Raw genomic sequence first — 7,349 nt, 5'->3', positions numbered from 1 at the left:
TGAAATTCAAATACATTACAAAGCACTTTAAAACAATTGTCTTTAGCAGTTATGTTGATTGTTCAGCAGGGAAGATTTTCTGTCAGTTGAAAAGGATCCAGGAATGTTATACTTTTCCATAAGAAAAAGGTGAAGTTTCCTAAAGACAGGTTTGGCTGACTTTAACTTTAACAAGGGGTACATCCTGCCATCGAGGTGATGTAATGCTGATAAAAATGTCCATTTCATATGAATGTTTTTGTTGAGCTCGGGCAATGAAGAGGCAGGAGACGATACAAGTGACAACAGCTCTTTGGTTTATTGTGATCCCAGCAAAAGCCAACAGGCAAAAACCCCTCTTTAAATAGGATTTTGTCTGAGGCATCAGCCAATCAGCAACGTGCATTTTCCCGCCCAAATTTCCCTCCTGAAATTCAAATACATTACACTCCTCCCCTCCCAGAACACATTTCACCATATTTACATAGTATTTTTGCATATTATTTTTCCACGTAGTCACGCAGGTAGACAGGGCGTCTCCTAACTCTTTCTGACCTGCGCAATTCATTCCCTGGGAGTGAGTCGAGCTGGTCGGAGGGACTGTTTGTTCCTCCCAGCTCCTCCTCTGGGCCATCCGGCCCTGGATTATTGGCAGAGTCGTCCCTGCTGTCCTCTGGAGGAGCCGGTTGGCGTCGCTGGACTTCTTCAGACTCAGCTAAGTCCTCCGATTGCCTCGGGGTTGAGTTAGCTGTTGGTTCAAATATTGGGTAGTCAGGGTCTGGCTGTTTGGTTTCTGGATTGTTTTGTATTCTTTTTCGTAATTGATCTATGTGGCGTCTCCATACTCGGCCATCCCCCATGTCCACTATGTATGACTTTGGGCCCGTCACTCCTACAATTGTTCCCTTAAGCCACGCTGGGCCCTCACTATAGTTATGTGCCCATACCGGTTCACCTGTTGTCATTGTTCTGGTTCTTCCCTTTGTGCTTTGGTACCCATCAGGGGAGTATGTTGGGTTTAACCGATCTAGGGGGCACCGGAGTCTTCTACCCATTAATAACTCCGATGGGCTGTGGCTGGTGGTTCTATGGGAGTTCTATGTTGAACTGCCAGGAAGGTATCAATTTTTGATTGCCAATCTCCTGGGCTAATTCTAGATAGCGCTTCCTTGGCACTGCGTACGAAGCGTTCTGCAAGTCCGTTCGTCGCCGGGTGGAAAGGTGCCGAGAGGACATGTCGGATGCCCTCTTCTGCCAAGTACCCCTCAAACTGGGTGGCCGTGAACTGTGGGCCGTTATCGCACACTAGAGTGTCGGGCAACCCGTGTGTCACAAATAGATGCCTCAAGACTGTGATTACTGCTTCCGCTGTTGTGGTTTTCATGAGTAAAATTTCTAACCACTTCGAGTAGGCATCTACCACAATTAAGAAGGTCTGCCCATGGAACGGCCCGGCAAAATCTATGTGGATCCTGGACCAAGGACCCTGGGGTTTCTCCCAATCCCTAATGGGGGCTGTTGGGGGTAGTGGCCTTGATTCTTGACATGCTTGGCATTTCCCTACCCGGTCGCTAATGTCTTTATCCATTTGTGGCCACCACACGTAACTTCTCGCTAGGCTTTTCATCCTCACGATCCCCGGGTGGCCCACATGCAATAGTTCCAACACATGCCCTCGTAATTTGTCCGGAATAACCACTCTATCCCCCCATAACAGACAACCCCCTTGTACCGACAATTCCGAACGCTTTTTTGTAAACTCTTTGAAACGATACCCCGGTGCAGCGGGCCATCCCCTCTGCACCCAACCGATCACAGTTCTTATGACAATGTCTTTGTAAGATGCCCTAGTCACTTCCGCAGATGTGACTGGGCCAGAGTCCAAAAAGTCAATCAACAAGACGGGCGTCCCTGGGGTCGGGTCTTCGATAGTCTCTGGCAACGGGCATCTACTTAAAGCGTCCGCATGTCCCAAATCCTTACCCGGTTGGTGAGACAGTTTGTAAGAATATGCTGCCAGGAAAATAGTCCAACGGGTCAGCCTGGGTGATAATGCAACCGGTGTTGGATGGTCCCCCGCCAATAGTCCCAATAAAGGTCTGTGGTCTGTGACTATTTCAAATTGCCGCCCAAACAGGTACTCGTGGAATTTTTTAACCCTCGAAACTATAGCCAGGGCTTCCCGGTCAGGTTGGCTATAGTTCCTTTCTGCTGCGGACATCGTGCGGGAAAAATATGCGATAGGGGCTTCTGAACCGTTCGGTAACCTGTGGCTGAGGACAGCCCCTACCCTGTAGGGTGATGCATCACAAACTAGTACTAGTAGCAATGTCCCATTGTACTGAATAAGAAGGCTCTCGCTGGAGAAGAGATTCTTAACTCCTTCAAATGCCTTAGCCTCAACCCTGCCCCAAGTCCACACAGCTTTTTTCGCTAGCAGTTTATGTAGCGGTTCAGCTACCGTTGCCTTATCTTTTAAAAATACCGCATAGAAGTTCACAAGTCCCAAAAATGCTTGTAATTCTGTTTTGTTTTTTTGGGTTGGAGCTCTTCTAATGGCTCGCACTTTGCTCTCCGTCGGGTGGATGCCTTCCTTATCTATCCGGTAACCCAAGAATTGTACAGATTCAACTCCTATCTGGCATTTGTTGAGTTTAACCTTAAGCCCCGCAGACCTGAAAAATGCCCAAAACCTTCCGCAATTTGACCCCTAATTCTTCCAAGTTTTCTGCTGATACCAGTACATCGTTCCATTAGGTTTTGGAATAACCGGGGGCTACACTAACTCCGAACTGAAGTCGAGTGCATTTAAAAGCGCCCTGATGTGTGACAATCGTTTGCGCTTCGGCCGTTCCATTGTCGACCGGTAATTGTTGGTAGGCTTGAGCCAGATCGAGTTTGGCAAAGACCTGTCCCTGCCCTAACGAGTGCAACAAATGTTGCACTACGGGAACGGGGTAAGCACTCTTTTGCAATGCTTTGTTAAGCGTTGCCTTATAGTCTGCGCAAATCCGGACTGATCCGTCCGGTTTGACTGGGGTCACTATTGGTGTCTCCCATTTTGCATGGTCGACGGGGACTAGTATTCCCTGGCTTACTAACTTATCTAGTTCCCTGTCAATCTTGGGTTTGAGGGCGAACGGGACCCTCCTAGCTTTTAATCTAATGGGAGCCACCTGGGGGTCCAAATTGAATGAAATGGGGGTCCCCATGTACTTGCCCAGGCTGTCTTGAAAAACGTCCTCGAATTCCTTCAACAATTCGTCCTTCAGGTTGACTCCATTGTTGTGGACCCCGGTTATGCCCATTCCTAGGGCTCGAAACCAGTCCAGTCCCAGTAACTAGGCAGGTTTCCATCAACGATGGTGATCGGCAGGATTTTCTTGAATTGTCCATATCTTACTCTGACCGTTGTGGCTCCTTTTACGGGGATCCGGTTTCCCTGGTAGTCTTGCACTCTCAGCTTTTGGGGTTGTAGCTGTCATTTCGCGACTTCTGGCAGGTCCCGTGCGACCATGTCCCAGGACATAATCATGATTGATGAGCCGGTATCTACCTCCATTTTACACTGCACTCCTTCGATGTAGGTCTTAGTGAATATTTTCTTTTCTATGCGTGTCGATGCGTGGCCCACTCACACAGTGGTGTGATTCGACTTCGTGCCTTTTTTGAACTGGCCAATCCCTGGCCGCTTCGCTGAACCGGCGCCCTGCTGATTGGCCGGTTTGAATTTTTGGCAGGAAGGTTGGGAGGCTCGATAGGCCTGAGCTATGTGTCCTTTTTTTTCACACCGCTGACAAATTGCGTCTTTGAACCTGCAATTCTGTCGTTGGTGTTGGCTTCCGCAACTCACGCACTTGTCCCGGTCGCCTCTCTCCGGCCTCCCGGTGTGGAAAACCTCTTCCTCTTCTTCACTGTCTGATTCGGCCTGGATTTCTTCGCTGTGGACTGGTATTGCTTTCGCCGCAGCATTCGGCGTGTTCAGCTTTTGTAAGGTTTCCGCCGCTTTGGTGGACATCTCGTGTGCCCTGGCCTCATCCAGGGCTATCGCCAGGGTTAGGTTGCTTTTCGACAGCAGCCGCCTCTGTAGTCAGATGTCTCTGACCCCACAAATGAGTTGTTCTAATAAAGAGTCCTCCAAGTCTCTATACTCACAGTGGTTTGCGGCTTTCCTTAATGCGGCCATGTACACGCTTATCGATTCGCCCTCTTGCTGAACTCTTTGCCTCAACTCGAACCGTTGTACAAACTTCGATGGCACCGGCGCGTAGTGTGCTCGTAGCGTCGTCTGTAGCGTTTGCCATGGCACCGACTGTACAGGCGTTGGTTCCGACAGCGATTCGGCGGTATCGAAGACTTCTGGCCCGCAGTGGCTCAGGAAGTAAGCGCGCTTGCGATTATCCGATACTCCTTGCAGTTCGTTAGCTTCGAGGAAACACTCGAAACGAGCCATGTACGACCCCCGCTTCTCCTTGGCTGGGTCGAATGGCGCTGGCGGCGTATAGCTAGACATCGCTATGTATCCGCTCCTGATACTGGCTGGGTTTTAAACTAAGTTGCTCCTTCAACTCTTTTCCCGGTCTCACTGCCTTCAATATCCCACCTTCATCGCCAATGTTGAGTTCGGGCAATGAAGAGGCAGGAGACGATACAAGTGACAACAGCTCTTTGGTTTATTGTGATCCCAGCAAAAGCCAACAGGCAAAAACCCCTCTTTAAATAGGATTTTGTCTGAGGCATCAGCCAATCAGCAACGTGCATTTTCCCGCCCAAATTTCCCTCCTGAAATTCAAATACATTACAGTTTTCCTTGTTTTGGAAATATCCAGAGAAGATTGTATAACTCTTATTCCTTGCCAGAAGCTTTTCTGGGTACCTCACATTGGTGCTGAAAGGGTAATTTTTCAAAAGAAAATTGCTGTGCAAGATGACCACCTACTCAGACAAAGCACAAGTAGTGCCTTCCCGGCCCCTCAGCAGGCACTGTCCCACATAGGCCTTCAGTGGGTTCAGCAGCCAACTGCATGGGGCCAACCAGCACACTGGGCTGTTTTTATGCTGCAGGCCATCAAATGCAGTGCACCGAAGGAGCCAGACAACCACTGAGTCCTCCTCAGATCTTCCAGGGTGTGTGTGTGTTAAATAACTAAACATTTTAACATTTCTTAGTTTTAATTTCTAACACAGCAAATATCAATAGCTATAACCCACTAAAGCAAATCTCTTTCGGGTCCTCAGTCATTTTAAGAGTATAAGGTAAAGGGATCCTGGGACCAAAATGTTTGAGAACCAGCTATTGGGACTCCCTCCGGGGTCTCTGCCTGAGCAAAGACTGGGAATCCTAGCAACCCTTTTCCCAACTGGTTTTTTAGAGCAGCCAATAGTTGTTTGAATTTTGGGTCAACTACCGTGTACATAAAAAGTGAATGGAAATACAAAATAGAGGGTTTGATCTGATGCAGACAAAAATTGACTAAGTATTTAGAGTTCCCTTAGGGTTTGAAATCTGCCAATCTTGCAACCTTTGCAATGCTCAGTTATTTGTCGGGTGGTAGGGGGCTTGGTCTTGAATTTTACTGAATTTTAAAAACTTTCAGTTAAATTGTCTCAAAATGTTTCTTAAAACAATTAAAATTCTTTTAGTTTTTTAAACTGAAAATTTAATTAAATTTTCTTAAATCTATTTATGGTAGAAAATATAAAGGTAAACTATAAAACTAATATAAAATAACAATATATGTAAAATGAAAAATCTAAATGAACTCATTTTAGAAAAGAAAAATATATTAGAAATAACCAAGAGAAAACAATTTGAAAGAAGAGGGAGGGAAAAACCAAAAATGAAAGTTGAAAAAAAATTAATGAAAATTTGAATTATTCAAATTTCAAAATTTACATTGTCAGGCTGTTAATTTTATATTGCCATTCAATTTTTAAATGAATTCAATCTTGACCAGAATCATATTGTCCAATTTTGTCCAATAAAAAGGCACTTCAAAGACTGAGAGTTGGCAAATTTAATTAAACTAAGATCCAATCTGGGTCGGTCACTGGGACCAAAGACCTTTTTCTTCTGAGTTTTCAGACTCATGCTGGAGCCCAACCTCAGGGGAACTTCTTCTCTCTCTAGCAAAGTGTGTGTGATGAGAGAGAAGTTCTGGTAAGAGAGGAGTTCCCTGAGGATGGGCTCCAGCAGGAGTCCGAAATCTCGGAAGGCCAAACCTCTGGTCCTGGTAACCGACCCAGATTAGATCCCGCAACATTATCCTGGGACACATATATTGGCCTTCATTCATTAATTAAACCACTTTTTAGAATCTGATCCATAAGTATCTTGCAGGAATAATAGAATAGAATAGAATTCTTTATTGGCCAAGGGTGATTGGACACACAAGGAATTTGTCTTGGTGCATACACTCTCAGTGTACGTAAAAGAAAAGATACCTTCATCAAGAATCATAAGGCACAACACTTAATGATAGTCATAGGGAATAAATAAGCAATCAAATCATATTAGGAAACAGTCAATATAAATCTATATATAAATATAAATCAATATATAATATAAAGGATATCAGCAACAAGGTTACAGTCATACAGTCATGCGGGAGGAGATGGGTGATAAGAACGATGAGAAGATTAATAGTAATGCAGACTTAATTACTAGCTTGACAGTGTTGAGGGAATTATTTGTTTAGCAGAGTGATGGGGTTCGGAAAAAAACTGTTCTTGTGTCTAATTGTTCTGGTGTGCAGTGCTCTATAGTGTCGTTTTGAGGGTAGGAGTTGAAACAGTTTATATCCAGGATGTGAAGGGTTTGTAAATATTTTCACAGCCCACTTTTTGACTGGTGCAGTTTATAGGTCCTCAATGGAAGGCAGGTTGGCAGTAATTGTTTTTTTCTGCAGTTCTAATTATCCTCTGAAGTCTGTGTCAGTCTTGTTGGGTTGCAGAATTTGCAATACTCCAGTAACAATATATCCAAAATTCTTCATAAATGTTCTTCAATTTTAATTACAACACTCAATCATTAACTTCCTTCCAGGGGAGCTGGGGGTAGGGGTAGGGGGAGGAGGTTTAGCCTGATTGGTTTTCCAGGTTTAAGCCTGATTTCTCCAGGAATCCTGCTGAAATCACAATTCTCCACATCCACAAGAGGGCGCTCAGACATTAGCTTTTTGAAGTGAAGTTTGAATCATGTCCTTTCTGGGAACTGCAGATATGTAGTCCCTACCACCTCCACTGGCAAGAGGAGTTCCCTTTCCCCTTCTCCACAAGTAAGGCTTACTTACAATTGGGCTTAATTTCAGATAGTGGGGAATGAAATGTCATTTGTAGCTGCTGGTTTTGACTCATTACTCATATATTGC

This window comes from Ahaetulla prasina, chromosome 13, assembly GCF_028640845.1.
Source record: "Ahaetulla prasina isolate Xishuangbanna chromosome 13, ASM2864084v1, whole genome shotgun sequence".
In the NCBI taxonomy this organism is placed as follows: Eukaryota; Metazoa; Chordata; class Lepidosauria; order Squamata; family Colubridae; genus Ahaetulla; species Ahaetulla prasina.
The sequence above is the reverse complement of the archived record's forward strand: the minus strand, read 5'-3'. Positions refer to the sequence as shown.